The 18016-nt window shown below is 46.9% G+C and overlaps 1 long non-coding RNA gene and 1 pseudogene across 5 annotated transcripts in view; one reads left to right on the top strand and one right to left on the bottom strand.

Annotated features, from left to right (window-relative positions):
• The first annotated feature begins 33 nt into the window (after positions 1 to 33).
• LOC120592640 (uncharacterized) overlaps positions 34 to 18016 on the top strand; it is a 40250-nt gene continuing 22267 nt past the window's right edge. For 4 of the 5 annotated variants that reach the window (XR_005650177.1, XR_005650178.1, XR_005650174.1 and 1 more), the window contains exons 1-2: positions 36 to 461; positions 10183 to 10321. This is a non-coding gene — a long non-coding RNA (uncharacterized LOC120592640). Of the gene's footprint in view, positions 5714 to 10182; positions 10322 to 18016 lie in introns of all 5 variants that reach the window. The other variant, XR_005650176.1, reaches the window with a different exon arrangement.
• On the bottom strand, positions 13605 to 13724 carry LOC120592667 (uncharacterized; annotated as a pseudogene).

The following is an 18016-nucleotide window of genomic DNA, read 5'->3' as shown; positions in this document are numbered from 1 at the left end:
TCCGGCCCGCGTCCCGCCCCGTCGCCCCCCCGGCTCCGCGCCGCGCGTGCGCGGGGGGCCTCGCGCCTCCGTGCCGTCCTCGCGCTGCCCTCAGCCGTGCCCGAAGACGGAAGCGACGCCCCGCGCTTCGCGCCGTGCACTGCTAAGCGGTGCGACGATGCGTCTCCCTGAAGGTGACGTCCGTGTAGGGGCGGAGAGCGGCGGAAAACATGCGCGGTGGTTTTGTCCAGGCGCCCCCGGGACACCCTCGCGAGCCCTCGCCGTGGACCCGGCCCCCGCGCGGGGCACACTGGGGGCTGTAGTGCGCCCGCGGGCCGGCCGGGTGCTGAGGCCGCGGGGCGGGGGACCCCACCGAGCCGGAAGCTTTCACACTTCGCGGTCCTGGCCGAGACTCCACACCTAGGCTGGTGGCAATATGCAAATCAGTACGTGACGGCGCGACTAGCGTGGTCTCTGAGGAGGTAAAGCCGCTGTCCGGCGTCGCCCCGCCCTCCGCCGCCCCGCTCGTCACCGCCCCGTCGCCGCCCCCTCTCTCCCCGCGTCCTCGCTCGCGTCACGCCGGGTTTCCCGGCCCTGGAGCCCGACACCTGCGTGCAGACTCGCCGCCCCCGCCGAGTGGGCGTGTGGCCTTGAGGAAGGCCCCGGGCTCGGGGCGTCAGTGTCGCTCCCCCGCCCCGCCGCGTCGTTCCAGGGCGCACCGAGGTGCTGCTCAGGCGCGTGGGGGGGTCTTTCGCGTAGGAAAGGCGCAGGCAAATATCCGAAACCAAGAGAAAGGAGGGCGCTTAGCAGCGAAGGGACCGCGCCGCGCCACCGCCTCGCGAGCTCTGTGCGCAGGTGGCGCCGCGCCGGCCCGCACCCCACATCCCGCGCCCCCCCGCCAGCGCCGCCCTCGCCCGGGCCGCCTCCGTCGGTGTGCGCCGAGCGGTGACGCTGCGGCCGCCGGGATGGGTGACTACGGGGCAGTCGGCGTCCTCCACGCAAAGCCCGGCCTCGCCGGGCCGAGGCGGGTGGCCCAGGCCGCAGGGCACACGCAGGTCTGTTATTGCAAGACGTGCGCAGTCTCCTCGGTGTAAACTACCCGCGAGTGAAACCGCTTGGCTTAGACCGTGGCACCGATTTCAAGTCCCTGACACACACGGTGGGTCTGTCACACGAAGGTTTTCTGCTGTGGCCGCTCTCTGGGGTCTTCTCCAGCTCCGAAGCCAGGAGGCCGCCATCAGACCTTCGCACCCCTTTGCCCACGTGAAGTGACCAGCCTCATGGACCAAACAGGCGCCCGAGGACCTGAGCTGCACTCTTGGTTTGTGGGTGTGGGGCACACAATTTTCAGTTTACTAGACTACAAGGAGGAAAAAAGACAACGCTGATGTCAACGTAATCATTTCAGTGCGACTCCCTCCAAGGAAACCAGTGTGTTGTGAACATTTTCAGAGTCTGGAAAGAGGGTGTTTTTCCCAGCTCCACTGCAATGGCCGGTCCCCAGACCTCAGCTTGACAAAACCTGGCACAGCCATATTTTTTTCTGCCCCCTCCCTGTTCCCTTGCTCGGTACAGCTGTGCCGCTTGAACTGCTTCCCACGAGTGTCACGATTAGAACACTGAGTTTTATAACCTGTAATGATTTCTCAGTGCTTAATGGAGGTGAATCCCGGGAACACTTTCCCGGCACTCATTTGCATGGGCAATTACCCCAGGCGTCCCAACCGGAGCTGCCAACTTTTGTCGAAACACCTTTCAACCTCTGTGGCAACCTGCAAAAGGCATCTCCACCCTGACCTTGTTTTATTTCAGATGCACATACGTAGTTTCGGTATTTGGCAAAGTGTATTTTGGGCGATTTTTAAAGGAAAGCTACCACCTCAGGATGGGGAGAGTCAGGTAGAGATCTCAGGAAGACCTTACTTCTGGAACAGTGTTCCTTCTTCCTCCTGTTGTCGCATTCCAGTCCCCCACATTTGACTCTGAATAAAGCTCGAAGCTTTTCAAGTGCACTTGCTTTTATTCAGTTCATAAATCCTCATATTTGTCAAACGGGAAAAAAATCATATCAAAATTGGTTTTTGGTAGTGAAAAAACATCAGATAATCAACAGAAGAACTATAAGCTCTCAAGAGGTTTTCCGTTTCAGCCTTTACATGATTACGTAGTTATTACCTGAAGTCTGCAGGGCAGAGAAGGGGTGTCGTGGGGAATTACCGTGACGTTTGAAAGGTACCTGTAAGGTCCGAAGTGGCGGTGTGAAGTACACACGTACCGGTTCCCGGATTGATTTCTCAGACGCTGCTGAGATGCAGCAGGAGAAAGCGATGTCCGGTTCTTTACGGAGAGCGAAGGAGGCTGGCGTTGGAGGGAGTGAGGGGGTGGGCGGGACTGCCATGAGGTACCACCGCGCATCCACCAGGATGGCTGTCGTCACACACGTGTTAGTGGGGACGTGGAGAATTCGGAACCTCATACATTGTTGGTAGGAATGTAAAATCTCGCGACCGCTGCAGAAGACAGTCTCAAAGAGTCGAATAGAATTACCATACGACCCTGCAATTCCTCTCCGAGTTATATGTTCATGGCAGCGCTGTTCACAGTAATCAAAAGGTAGAAACCACCCAAATGTCCATCAGTGATTGACTGGGTAAACAGAATGTATGTTCCTGCAGTATTATTTAGGAATAAAAAGAAACAAAGCACTATTCATGCTACAGTGCGGATGAACCTCGGAAATAGTATGTCCTAAGTTAAAGAAGCCAGTCACAACAGAGCCCGGAGCCCACATGGTATGTTTCCGTTCGAAATGTTTAGGCAGATCTGTAGGGACGGAAGTAGATTCCTGTTACTTAGGGCTGACGCATGGGAGAAGGGGACAGAAGGACGATAGGTAAAGGGCATGGGTTTCATCTTGTGGTGACGCGGAGACAGATCCGGAGGAGGGGACCGAGTGAGCCATACAGACATCCGGGGCATCTGTCCCTCGCGTGCCAGGCACTCTTCCTTCCTCACCTACGTTATGTTCTTCCTTTTGCCCCCCGCTGCGTTGTTCCTGCCACCACACAAACGTGCTGTCATACTGTCCATCTTAAAATACGTGCGACTCCACTTCTGTGTCCAGCTCGCACGCCACTTCCTGCTCCCTTCTCAGCAAACCCCCTACACTGTCTCCCCATGCTCCCTGGGCCGGTCTCTATCCAGACTGTCACTGTGCAGATCCTGTCAAGGTCGCTCATGACTTCCACATTGCTGTAGTTGACGATCGACACTTAGTTCTCACCGCACTTGACCTGTAAGCAACACCGAACACAGTTGTCATTCCCTGTGTCACTTCCAGACTCCACAGCCTCTCGGCCTCTGCGGCACCAGTGTGCCCTCGTCAGTGCTCTGTGGTTCCTCCTCCTGTCCAGGCCCTCAGGGCCGCTGCTCAGGGAGACTGTGCTGCCACGCCGACTCTAGTTGCTCCTGTCCTCGTGGTGTCAGATGCCATCTGCGATCAAATGGGCCAGGCCAGGAACGTTACGTCTTTATCAAATTTTATATCTCCAGTCCGGACAACTCGTGTCCAGTCCAAACTCAGATCAGGTTACCTATGTAATACCTAATATGTCCAGAATTGAACAGAATCCCCCAAACCCCGTCTCTTCGGCATTATCCCCTACTTCAGTTAACGTACAACTCTTTTTCCAATTAACCAGACTAAACAACTAGTCGTCCTTGGCTCCTCTTTCTCTCACATCCCACTTCCTGTTTGCTACGGACTGACCCGTGTCCCCAAATTCATGTGCTGAAGCCCTAACCCTCGATGCCACCGTATTTGGAAATAGGACTTTTAAGAGGTATTTAAGGTTAGATAATGTCCTAAGGGCGGGGCCCTAACCCAGTGGGACTGATGGTCTTCAAAAAGGAAGAGAGTGACCTCTTGACTCCCCCACGTGCACACCGAGGAAAGGCCATCCAAGGACACCGCAAGCAGGTGACCATCTGCAGGCCAGGAAGAGTGGTCTCGCCAGAACTGACCTGCTACCGCTCTGACCTCAGACTTCCCGCCCCCACGACTGTGAGAAAATAAATGTGCTGTTTAAGCCGACGGCGTCCCCAACCCCTTGGGCTGTGGACCGGTACCGGCCCTTGGCCTGTAGGAACCAGGCTGCACAGCAGGAGGTGAGCGGAGGGTGAGTGAGCGAAGCTTCATCTGTGTCTGCAGCCGCCCCCCAGCGCCGGCACCACCGCCTCAGCTCCGCCTCAGACCATCGGCGTTAGATGCCCATAGGAGCGCCGGTCCCTGGTGCCACGAAGGTTCTGGACCGCTGCTTTAAGCCACCCGGTCTATGGTATTTTGTTATGGCAGCCCAGGCCGACCGAAACACTTTATTACCAAATCCTCTTGCTCTACCTTTAACATAAGTTCAGAATACGACCCATCTCTCCAAATTCTATTACCCCCTTAGCCCAAGCTACTGTCATCTGTCACCTGAAACACTGCTCGATTACAGGTGTCACCCTCATTAAGAGGTTGCCATTAAGGTAACATATTCACAAGTTCTGGTGACTAAGATGTGGACGTCTTGGGAGGGCCATTATTTGGGCTGACACAGCTTCCCTGCCCCTCAGACTGTGTTGGCCTTTGACTTAGTGTGACAAGACCTGTCGGGGAGGTGGCTCTGGGCGGGATCCAGACCTGGCCCGTAAGGGGCCTGGCAGCCTCTCCTGAGCTCTCTGGGAACCTGGAGCCACGGTGTGAGAAATCTGACCAGTCCCCATTCCCTGCAGCCAGCCTGCTGGGGCGGCAGACATGTAAAGCTGTCTGGGACACTCCCGTCACTGCCGAGCTCCTTCCCGAACGTGGTGGCCCCAGCAGCCATCACTGTGGAGCAAAGCCAGCCAGCCAACCCACAGAATCAGGAAAAATAGATTTTTGTTTTAAAGTCCTTAAGTTCAGGGGAGACTTTGTTTTGTGGCAATAGGTAACGATGCACACCTGTCTCCAATCTTCGATTTTTCCCAACTTGCAGTCAGTTTTCCCCATGGCGGCCAGAGTCATTCGGTTAAAATGTACAGCGACGATGTCACTCCTCTACTGAAAACCGCAGAGGGAAAGGCAGAGTTACCAGGCCCTACGTGATGGACCCTAACCTCCGCCCCTTTACCTTGTCCCCAGTTTGCTGACTCTGCCGCCCTCCGGCCTCCAGCAGACAAGGCGCGGCTGCCCCAGGGCCTTGGCGCCCGCTGCTCCCTCTGCACCTCCCACAGGTCTCTTGACGACTCGCTCTTTTCCCCCTCACGTACTCACTGAAAATGGCACCTCCCCATTGAGGACCTCTGTGTCAGCCTCAATAATGGCCCTCCAGTGGTGTCCGCGTCTTAGTCACCAGAACTTGTGACTATGTTGCCTCAGTGGCAAAAGTGACTGCAGTGTGATTAAATGAAGGGCCCGGAGGTAGGAGACGTGCCCTGGATTGTGCAGGTTGGCCCAGTGGAAGCCCCAGGGTCCTCGTGAGCGACAGAGGCCGGGAGAGCCGGGGAACCAGATGTGGCCATGAAAGCAGAAGTCAGAGCGAGGCTGCTGTCAGCTGGGGGCCCAAGCCAATGAGCCCAGGAAGCCTCTAGAAGCTGGAAAATGGAAGGAAACAGATTCTGCCCCAGAGCTTCCGGGAGGAATGCGGCTCTGCCAAGACATGGTTTTAACCCGATGAGACCCATTCAGCCTTCCGAGCTCCAGAACGGCGAGGTAATAAATTTCTGTTTCTTTAAGCCACTGAGTTCGTGCTCATTTATTATAGCAACAATAGAAAATGAAAACACCTTGCCGACAGCCCCACCTCGAATGGCGACCCACATCCCCTATGTTTTATTGTGTATATATATATAATATATGTTACCATTTATTTCATTTATTGTCCTGTTTCTTCCACTGCAGCGTAAGCTCCTCGTAGGCAAGGATTCGTATCTTTGTTCTTTGTGACGCTCCACGGCCTAGTGTAGCAGAGCTTCTGGCTCACAAAGCACGTTGACAACATTTGTTGAATGAATGAACAAATGAATGAACCAACAAATGCCATGGAACTATAGCATCCCTACCTTCAGATTGTTTTCCGTATATTTTTAATTAAAATATATTTGATATGTAACATCGTGTAAGTTTAAGACGGAATCGTTAATTTGGTACATTTATGCGTTGTCATGTGATTGCCATTGCATGTTACGTATTTATCCTTCTCAGTGGTCGGAATATAGGTTGTCTTATTTAATCGAGGTGTGATGGACATATATCTGTTTCAGATGTATAATGCCATGATTCAATATTTGTATAAATTGTGAAATGATCCCCACAGTAAGGCCAGTCAACATCCGTCACCACATGTAGTTACAGAATGTCTGTCTGGTGATGAGAGCTTTTAAGACTCGCTATCTTGGCAACTGTCAGATATGCAGCGCAGTGTTAACTACAGTCGGCCTTGCTGTGTATGACATCCCCATGACTTACTATTTGATGACTAGAAGTTCGTAGCCTTTGTACACCTGTTATTCTGCCCCCCCCCCAAACCCCCCCTCCTGCCTCACTTTCCTGTGCGATGTGAGAGAGGTCCGGGCCTTTGCTTTTTCCACTTAGGTCTTTAATCTACCTGGAACGATGTTATATGTTGATAAGTGATTGTCCTAGGACCATAAATGATTGTCCAAAATATTAAGTGTCTTTGAATGTTGAGATAGGGAGGATTTTCTCCGCTCCTCTCTGCATAATGAGTTTATTGCTCGATGTGAAATGGATGATACGAACCTCTACTCCGTTGTTCCGCCCAGCATCCCGTCGTTACTCTAGCGGTAAATTGGGAGGATCTTTTGGCAAAAAAGCCTTCTTCTTTCTCTGGTCAAGAAGCGAGAGTGACGGAGGGAAGCGCATCCGCTAAGGGACGTCGCTCTGCTGTGCCGTCGGGTTCTTCATACCCGTGCTCGGCAGAAGCCGTTTTCTCTGGCGATGGAGCCCGCGGCGGTTGTCACAACTGGGGGTGGGGGCGGGTTGCTACTGGCGTCCGGTGGGTGGAGGCCAGGGACAGTGCCGAACATTTCACAGTGCACCGGACAGTCCCCGTAACAAGTTATCATCCGAGATGCCGGTAGCCCGGAGATCGAGAAACCCAGCACTAAACAGACAGGCGTGGGGGTCAGCGCTGGGGAGAGGCGATCCGCTGACTGACCTTGTCTGTGGGAAGGAGGTAGGGTCGCTCTTGCACCACAGATGCTGGGAAGAGTGCAGCTGGCACACAGGAGCCCCCAGGGGACCTGCGCTGTACACCACGTGCAGTGGTCAAAGTTGCCAGCACATTGCTGCCACCCTTGACAGGCAGGACCACTAAGGACTTGGGGATGCAAGCCCCACGGGAAGAAAGGTATCGGCTGCCACTATGCAAAGAACTTTAACCAGCTACAGTGTTAGCCAGAAATAGGCCAAACACGGAATAAGCGGCGGGAGACGAAAATGCCAGGTAGAGCCCCCAGACCAGCTGCAGAAACAAGAGCTCTAGGCTCTTCCTCTGCTCCCTTCCTCGCTCACTATATCTCATATAAAATATTTTTCTTTCCTTTTCTTTACCCATGACATTGTATCTACGGTGTAACGTGGTCGTTACATTTATTGTTTGTCCTCGTGAGTGGAGAGGGCATTGAGATGAACGAGGGTGAAGATGAACTAAGGGTCCTGAACTTGAAACAGTGGCCCACAGTATCACACAGGATATTTTTTACTCCTGGTCCTATCAAGTGGCACAAAAATTAACTTCAAAATAAGAATTTCCTGATAAATTGAACCTCTCTCGACGCCTAGGATTAAAAATCCCAAACTTTGAGTAGAACAAAAGATGAAGAAAAAATGATGTCTGCATGTAGATAACTAAGAGGCACAGAGAATTAAGGATCTCATTGATGGCTTTCACAGGAAAAAATTTTTACATCTTAATGAAACAAGAGTCAGGTGGGAGTTTGTTGCTGTTCTAGGAAATTATCCACGAAGGCCAGACTGTACTTCATAAATGTGTTTTGCAGTGTCTGGGGGAGTGGGAGGAGCTAACAACTGCATTTTCTGGGTAACCTCTGTTGAAATCACATGAATAAGTTCCAGTGGTTGTGACTGGTTAAAAGCATCTTCCTCTTACCAAAACTACTTCAATTTGGGAGACCAGTCCAAAACCTCTTAACCAACCCCTTTTCTGATAAAGCAGTTAGAATGTACTGTACTGTGTAGTTGGAAAGAAAACTCTGATCTATATAGACTGTCACGAGGAATGGTTGAGCCACAGGTCCCCAGGGAGATGGCTGTTGGCCTTAGCTGGGTCTGAAGGCACTGGGGATTCAGTGAGTGTTTCTCAGCACCCTGCAGCAGGTGGAGGCCAACGAGTGGCCTAAGTTATCACCCTGGCCAACTGGCGTGAAGTGCTTGTTGGCAACAGGTGGCTTAAGTGCTATAGAGCTTTAGAGAAAGATCATGACAGGCTTCAAATAAAAATTCGTGGCGCAGAGAAGCAGGAGCCGTGTTTAACTGCGCTAGAAGGACGTTGAGGTGGTTAGACTCAGCACTGAGATGTACGAAAGCGAAGTTGAAGTTCGATTCTGGGGCTTGCGAGAACCCCGTCTGGCCAGATGCTGCTCTCACTGGCCCGTGCAGGACAACCGCTCTGCTCTTCGCATTAAGGGAACCAGGGCAACAGGACCCAAATGACATTTTGACGTTTTCAGATGCTCAGCGCTCCATCATTTATAAAAGAGTAAATCAAGAGATTGTCTAGGCATCCTGTAACAAGGACATGAACCAAACCGCAGTCCACTTCTGTGGTAAACATGGAAAGGAATTTACCAGCAGCTTGAAACCTACTGGCAAATTACTTATATCGCTATATAAGTGAATAAATGATACAACATAATTATACTTAATTTTTAACTAGGCACAGAAAAAGATACTAATATATCAATAGTAAGGGGCCAGCAATACAGGCACTCATATTGCTGATGCAAATGTAAATCCTACAAGCTTTTTGAAGAACAGTTTGTCAGTATACATCAAGAGCCTTAAATAATGTTCATACAATGATTTCACTTTCGGGAATATCCCTAAAATTATTCAGAGATGCAAATAATGCTTTAGAGACAGAAATGTTCAATGCAAAATTATTTCTGTTAACCAAACTTAGAAACAACCTAAAATCATCAAATGTGGGAACCATCATATTAATTAAATTATGACACCTGTATGAAATAGCATATACGTATTACATTTAACTAATAAAGATTTCGATAGTATTTGAGAAGTTTGTAATATGCTAATAAAGCAAGAAGTAAGTTTGCATACACCGATGTATCAAATATGTGCATTTCATGGAAAGGCTGATTCAGAAACAAGTCAGCATAGGTATAGGGACAAGGACTTTACACTGAAATACTTGATTAGTGACAAATCTGAAACAACTTAAACGTCCATCAGTAGAATTAGTTCAATAAATTGTGATATATCCATTCAATAGGATAATATAGGGCTGTTGAAAAGAATGAGGTTAGACTATATGTACTAATATGGAAATACTTTCCGAGATACAGTTTAATGTCATAAAAGTAAGACAGTATTTAATGCAGGAAAAATGGAATCCAATTTTTAATTAAGATCTAATAAATTAGTAACATATTTAATACATGCATATGGAGAAATGATGGGGAAAAAATCTCCAGCTTTTAACAGGGATTATCTTGGGGATTATCTCAGAATTAGAGGAAACATTTGCTTATTTCGCATATATTTCTGCAATATAATCCATGTGTGTCATGTTTATAAGTTAAAAAAAAACAACTTTAAAAATTTTAAGGAAAGCGTGAATACTACCAAAATGTAAGATTGTTTATATCTGCATGTTTATTGGCAAATTTAATCTGTTATGTACATTTGAAGCGTTTCGAGTTATAGTATTTTTTCTAATTCGTTGGGGAAAATATTGTTTAAAAACTAGTAACAGTAAAAATCTTTGGTTAGCAGAACGTAGTGGGTTCCCATCCTTCCATTTTCTAGATTTTTCACGTCTCCAAAAACGGGCTCGTATTTGGATGCAATTAGTTACGGTGGTGTTGTTTTACCTTATGGTGCAGTAGACGTTCGCCCGATGTCGCTCGTTCTGTTCTGTGCCGTGTAACCCTAAATCGATCTGTTCTCTCACCCAGAATTGGCTTCGAAAGACACTTCCTGGGAGGAAGGGCGACTCCAGCTGAGGCTAAGCCTGAGACTGTCCTGCTTTCCACCCTCTCCGAAGGTTTATTGTTCATCGTTTATTTTGGCGCTGGCTGCTCTCCAGAACCTCAGGTAAGTTCTTTCATGTCGCTTACGTTAGCCAGAATCAGTTTCTGTTGCATGCTGCACAGGGACTTCACCTGTTCAGAAAATGCAATCCACAAAGCGGGTTGCAGAGAAGTGGGGAGAACACAGTGTTGATCATAAGGAAGCATGTTTCACATTCCGGGATGGGAAGGTAGATGCTCATGGAACACAAAGCCAAAAGGTCATTACCTGCGGCCTCTGAGGCCACGTGCCTTCTGAGAGTGACGTTCCGGAATACCAAGAAGGTACCGAAGCAAGCCAATTTAAAGGGAAATGTAGCAAATGGGACTCATAAAGGGAACTATGGTTGTTTTTAATGGATGTGAATAATTTCAGAAAATGGTAGAAGCATTTGCTTGCATGAGACGGGGCCAGCAGTACACATTCACTCCCCTGGCTCAGGATATTGAGCTCTTGGTCTTTGTCACACACGGCCGCCTGCCTGCCTGCCTTATCGTTCTTCAAGGCAGCACACGAAATTCACTACCGTCACAATGGCACGCCAGTAGGGTCCAGAAAGCTGGAAGGAGCAGGCACCCAAGATGCCATGTATTTACGGCACATATTACCTGTGAAAATAAAAATCCATGAAAATACAATTTCCTGCCACATTACAGAAGTTACGCCTGTAGTAGATTAGAGTGTGTCAAGATACTTTCACCCGAGTCACAGAAAAGATATTCCATCTTTTGCCCACAGCCGCAGAGAAGGTGGTACCATACTTGCTGAGCCCCTTTGAATTCTGGAGACAGCATATATCATTTCCTGTTACTCTGCCCCAATACCTTTGCCAAGTGACTGAGGAAGCTGTCAGGTTTGATTTGTGCCCAGAGCAAAAAGATTTCCCAGCTGGTCCAGACTGCAGTACAGGGCTGCTAGTTGGCCCTAGGGCCTCAGCAGATCTGATGCTTCGTAAGAATCGGAGCCGATTTGGATGCTCTAAGACGTTTGTTGCAAGTCACAACAGGAAAATCACAGTTCAGGGCCTGAAGATTTTGAAACAAGGTTAGATCTCTTTTAGCAAATGACTAAAGAAACCACCTACTTAGTTCAATGTGTGAATACAATGACGTGAATACCCTTCTGAGCACCACTTTGGTTGCATTCCCAAAGTTTTCATGAGGAATTTTTCATTTCTTTTTGTTTAGACATTTTAAATTTTCCAATATAATTTCCTCTTTGACCTGTATTTATTTAAAATGTACTTTTAAATTTAGTTTAGCTATCTTTAGTTACCGTTTTCTAAATTAAATTGCATCCTGGTCAGCAAAGGCGGTCTTTGTTAGACCAATTCTAAAATTTGTTGAGATTTGTAATTAATACATCATCTGTTTTCATAAATGCTTTGTCTTTTATGAGTGTGGGGTGTAGCGTCCTACGGCGTGCAGGATTCCTTATAGTTAGACTGTTAATTGTTTTGTTTAAATCTTCTTTTCCTTAGTTTATTTGTTTAATTGTTTGACCTTTCAATTACTTGAAGAAGTGTATAAAAATCTTCCCCTCCGTGGTGATAGATATGTCATTTTATTATTATTGTAGTTCTGCCAAAATTTATTTTATGAATTTTGAAGATGTTATTAGGTACATAAAAAATTAAGACTGTTATGTCCTCTGGTGAATTGACTTTTGCCATTATATAATAGCATACTGAATCATTACACGGTGCTTTTTATACCTCCTCATTCTTTTTGCCTTAAAATCTATTTGTCCAAAACTAATACAGGTATATCAGCTTTCCTTTGATTTGCTTAAAATATTTGTTCATCATGTACATTCCATTCTCTTTCTGACACTATAGGAGTTTCTCTTACTTGACAGCAAGGAGTTATTTTATTTTGTAATCCAGTCTGACGACACGTGCATTTTAATTGACAATTAAGTACATTGACATCGATTATAGTTACTGATAATGATTTGTTTCTACCGAAGTACTTTGTTTTCTCTTTGTCTGACTTTCTCTAATTTTTTTCTCTATTTTCTTCCATTATTAAAAATTCGATTATGGGTTTTATTTATCATTGTATTTTTCTTCTCCACTGGATTGGAAGTTACGTATGTCTGTATTTGGTGCTTATCTTGAAGTTACAAGATCTATACTTAATACCAAAAAAGAAATGCATCCTCTTCTACAAAAAAAAATCTGCATCAATTCCAATTACTTTCCTCCAGACTTAAATGTATTATACTGTGTTGCATTGTATTATATTACATCGTGTTATGTACACTGTCTAGTATTTTTCTGACTCCTACAATTTAGATCGTATTGTGTTCCTTTATGCTATCGGTTTGTTTATTTTTACATTTTACAGACAGTGAGGAACGGTTCTTTTCCTATTATATTTCTCTGGAAGAATTCATGTAATATCGGCATTATTTTATTTCTTCGATGTCGAAATTTATCACTGAAATAACTAGTCCATATGTTGTGAGTTTGTATGTGTGTGTATGAAGTTTTTAAATTACCTATCAAATCTATTTAGTAATTATGGGACTTTTCACATTTTTACTTCATCTCGCGTCTGTTTTAGTAAGTCGTATTTTGCCAGGAGTTTACCCATTTACCCAAATTTCCAACTATTTAGCACAAAACTCTTCATGATCATCTTCTCTATTTTTCCCCCAAAGACTATGTCTTTTATTATTAGTTCCAGGTATACAGTCCATCGGTTAGACGTTCATATAGTTTTTGAAGCGGTCGCTGATGGCTCTCACACCCACCCACAGTCATTACGATGCCACTGACTATGTTCCCTATGTTGTACTCTACGTCCGTGACTGTTTTGTAACTACTAATTTGTTCTTCCTCAACACTTTACCTTTTCCTTTCAAACCCCCAACCCCGCTCCCCTCTGGCAGCTACTAGTTTGTCCTCTGTATCTGTGAGTCTATTTTTGTTTAGTTTGTTCCTTAGAGTCTGCATATAAGTGAAATCACATGGGATCTATCTTTCTCTATCTGACTTATTTCGTGCAGCATGATAACGTCTAGGTCCATCCATGTCATTGCAAATGGTAGGATTTCATTTTTTTTTAGGGCTGAATAATATTCCATTGTCTATATGAAGCATAACTTCTTTAGCCAGTTGTCTGTCGCCGGGCACTTAGGATGCTTCCGTATCTTGGCTATTGTGAACAGGGCTGCCGTGCACATGAGGATGCATAGATCTTTACGGACTGGTGCTTTGTAATTCTCTGGATAGATACCCAGAAGTGCAACTGCTGGGTCAAAAGGTAGTTCTGGGGTTTTTTTATAACCTTTTTTTTATTAACACCTATAGCACCTGGTATTCCTAGGCGGTCTCCCCATCCAAGTACTAACCAGGCCCGACCTTGCTTAGCTTCCGAGATCGGACGAGATCGGGTGCGTTCGGGGTGGAATAGCCATAGACTCTGTTTTTGATTTTTTGAGGAACCTCTGGACTGTTTTCCATTCCAATCCAACGAACAGTGCACGAGGGTTCCCTTTTCTCCACATCCTCGCCAACGCTTGTTGTTTTTCGATTTATTAATGACAGCTATTCTGACAGATGTGGGGTGATTTCTCATTGTGGTTTTAATATGCATTCCTCTCATGATTAGTGACCTTGAGCATCTTTTCATATGTCTGTCGGCCAGCTAGCTGTATGTCCTCTTCGGAGAAACGTCTGTTGGGTCTTCTGCCCATTTTTCGGTGGGATCGTGTTTCTGTTGTTGAGTTGTATGAGTTCTTTATTAATTTTGAACATTGACCCCTTACCAGATTTAGCATAGATGAACATCGTCTCCCATGCAGTAGGTTGTCTTTTTTTCGTTTTGTTGATGGTTTTCTTTGCTTTGCAAAAACTTTTTAGTTTGATGTAGCTCCATGTGTTTATTTATTTATTTTTTCGTTTCCCTTGCCTAAGGAGGTATATGATTCTCTTCTTAATGACTACAGAACAGCGGTGCCCCTTTGTCATGCATAGACTGGTTTTTGGTCTTTTGTTCCTGGCCCATTCTTACTAGAGTGTCATTCAGTTTACAGTCCTTCCTCTAGGGCTTGAGCCTCTTAATTTTGTTTTCTGTTTTGTTGCTTTTTGCTCTTTATCATTTCCTTCCTTCTGCTTCCTTTCGATTTGATATTCTCTTTGCCTTTCTTGAGATGGATACTGAGATCATTTACGTTTAGCCTTTTATCTTTTCATATATATATGTATGTGTATATATATACATGTATATATATATATGCATACATATTTTTTCTTTACACACACACACACACACACACACACACACACACGCACGCACGCGCGGCTATAAAATTTCCTCCAAGCCTGGCTTTAGTTGCGGCCCATAAATTTTGGTATGTAGTATATTGATCACCACTCGATTTAAAATATTTTTCAATTTCCATTTATGAGTTTTTTCTTTGACCCATTGGTTATTCAAAAGTGCACTTCCTACTCTCTAAACATATGAGGATTTCTCTTTGTTTTTCCAGATTTCTAGCTTAATATAACTGTGAACAGAAATCAGATACTGTGCTATTCCAGTCTTCAAAATTGTTGCGACTTGTTATTTTAACCCAGTACATCGTCGTGTTTGTTAACATACCTTGTGTTTTTTAAAAGAATCCACGTTTTATAATTAAGTACATGGTTTATACGTATAAAGTAGGTCTCATTTGTCACTGTGGTGTTCAAATCTATGTCCTCACAGACTTTTTGTCTGCTTGTTCTCTCAGTTACTGAGCGAAGTGCATGAAAACCTCCTTTTAATATTGTGGACTTGTCTATTTCTCCCTCTGATTCTGTCAATTTTTGAGAGAGAGGTTGCAAAGGGCATTCCTCCACAGCCTGCCAGCCCCGCTCGGTGGCTTAGGAATGGGCCTGGGGCCTGGAACGTTTCCTGGCTTGGAGATAGAAGGGCCTCGGGGGCCGAGCCGATCTGGGCTGACCGCCTTGGGAGGGACGTCTTCCCCTGGTCTGGGCTTGCGCTAGACGCCTTTGTTCTGCGTAAGCCTGTGGGCCAGTGGCCCTCGGGCACGGCCCAAGCCGGGTGTATTTAGAACCCACGAGGGAGGAGGGGACAGGGTCCTTGCACCGCAGCCTGAAGCGAGCTGCATGCAGTCTCCTGATTGGATGAAAATGGCACCCCCCCCACCCACCCTCACCCCCAGCCATGGGGGACCAACCTATCACAAGGGGCCGGATCGTGTGCGCACGTCATCACCCTCTTCTTGCTGTAAGTGGACACTGGACCCCTTGAGCCTAGAGTTTGATTTGTCTGTTCTCGGGGACCTGGAATCCTGTGCAGTGGTTTCTTCCTTGGGTGGCGCTTATCAGCTCTTAACCTTGATCACATTCCTGGTACATTCTGTCCTGCGGCAGGCACAGCCTGATTGCTCAGTGAGCTGGTTAGTTTCATACAGATTCTATATATTTATGTGCAGATTACACACACGCATGTGCATGTCTGTTCCTGTTCGGTTGAACCATTTTTCACGAAGAGGCGGACCTCTCTATCTTTAGGAACAGTTTTTGCTTTAAAATCAACTTTTTGCATGTTAATATAACAGTGATCCTAATTTAGATACGTTACTTATAAAGAGCTTATAACTGGATTTCCTTCATTTTCTCAGTGTGCCTGTCTTTGTATTTTAATTGGACCAGTTAGTCTGATTGCAGTTAATGGCATTCCCGGTACGCTCCCCTGCAGTGGACCGCCTCTTTATTTGCTTTATATATTTTCCCTCTATTCTGTGTCCCTGCTTTTCACATTTGCATCCTTTTGGATCGGCTTGATTTTTAAAACTTCTTTTCCCGCCAGCCCGTCTTCCATTGCTCAGCCCGCTCGTCGTGTCCTCTTTGACCATCGTTAGTGGTTCTCCAGACTCCAGCGTGCGTCTCAGTCCTGTCAAAGTCGTGACTCGGCACTTCACCCTGCTCCTGAACAGGTAGACTCGGTACTTCACTCTGCTCCTAAACAGGTAGACTCGGTACTTCACTCTGCTCCTAAACAGGCAGGTACCATTTTCTCCTTTCTTGATGTGTATGGTATCGTTGTCATATTTTAAATTTTTCTATATATTTTAAATTCCACGAGACATTGTTATTAGTTTAGGTAATTGGTACCGATTGGATTAACTCAAATAGTCGCCATTTTCGTTGCTTTTCTTCCATCGGAAAGCACGTGATGTCTCCTTGTTTGTTTTTGTATAATGTTCACAACCATCGATGGTCAATGGTAGGATCCATGAGTTTACTGCAAATGAATGATACTCAATTTAATTATTTCCTCTTTGCTTATTGTCTGGACCACTTCTCCAAAAAACAACTTTCTCTCATCTGCTACTGAGTTACTCAGTAGCAGAGTATGTATAGGAAAGGCAGAATAAATGTCTCATTTTTCTCTTTATTTACAAGTCTTCTGAATGACGGCTTGGTTTACCGCATCCCCTCACAGTGACTCACAAGAAGCTTCAGGGGGGGAAGGTATAATTATGAACTCACGGGTTTAAATCGGTGTGATGTGTTCCAGTCTCCTGCAGGTCTCTTCGTTGTCAACTTCCCACGAGCATTTGGTCAGTTCTTCAAGATCTCCGAATGTATTTTTAAGCTGAGATTCTTACGCTGTGTCTTGGTTCTTTAAAATATTTATTCGCTTGTTTGGTCAACTAGTTATAGTCTGACGGCTTTTAAAAACTTCTGTTTTTCTTTCCAATTATTTTAAAACCCTGTGTAAACGATTACCTACTCGCTCGATGGGTTCTGTTCTTTACAGAAAGGAACATTCCTCAAAGAAAATGCCAAACAAACCGGCCGTAAATGAGGCCATACAAATTTGAGCATTTTGTGAAAACCAGACCCGGACTGAAGGACCTCGTGTGCTTCGCTGGCATCTGAGCAGAGTTTTCCATGAATCTGTGACCTGCGCCATCTGTGTTCACAGCCGTTCGACTCGGCGGTGCCGCTGCGTGTCTGCGGCGCGTCTTCCGGCGCGGTCGCCCTATGGCAGAATCTTTCACAGCGTTCGCTTCGTTGGGTACACTGGGGACTGGCAGGCCATCTTCCGGGGCACGCGACTTTCTGGTCTCACACAGGTCCCAAGAAGCTTTCAGAACGTCTCTATCTTCTTCTAGGATTTTCATTCCAAATTACTTCTTCCTTCCCTGGAAGCTTTTTCTTTTCTCAACACTTCTGCTGGGAAATAATCTCCGTTTACTCATCTGCGCTCACCTTCGGTTTTAGTTCCTCGTCTTCCGTGTCCCCCGTGTCACAGAGCTTTCGCTGACCGCTTGGGCACGTGGCCGGTGGGCACGTTCCCTCCGCTGAGAACGCCCGTGCGGGGGAGACGGAGCCGACCCTGGGCAGCAGGCAGCACGGCAGCCTCCGTCACGCTCGCGACGAATCCCTTCCGTTCTCCGTCCTCGAATTTGGGCCGCGCCGGATCGAAACTTCGGCTCTACCGCATCTAGAAGCCGTGACTTCCCCAAACGGAAGGCCGTGGTCAGCAGCAGATCGGGCTCGCCCCCGTCGCCTTCGACTTCCACTCCGAGGTGTGCGATGGATTCCGTCTGAAGGAGCTGGGATCGGAAGCACTTCTCGAACTTCTGTGCGGCGGGGCATCTGCTTTGTGGCGACTGTCCCGTCCCCCCGCGGAGCTCCGTTTCGTGGCATCCGAATGACCAGGTCGTCTTCAGGTTGCCCCGTTCCAGATTTTT

This window comes from Pteropus medius, unplaced genomic scaffold, assembly GCF_902729225.1.
Source record: "Pteropus medius unplaced genomic scaffold, Ma_sr-lr_union100, whole genome shotgun sequence".
NCBI classification, from domain to species: domain Eukaryota; kingdom Metazoa; phylum Chordata; class Mammalia; order Chiroptera; family Pteropodidae; genus Pteropus; species Pteropus medius.
This window is presented reverse-complemented; position numbering and strand designations above follow the sequence as displayed.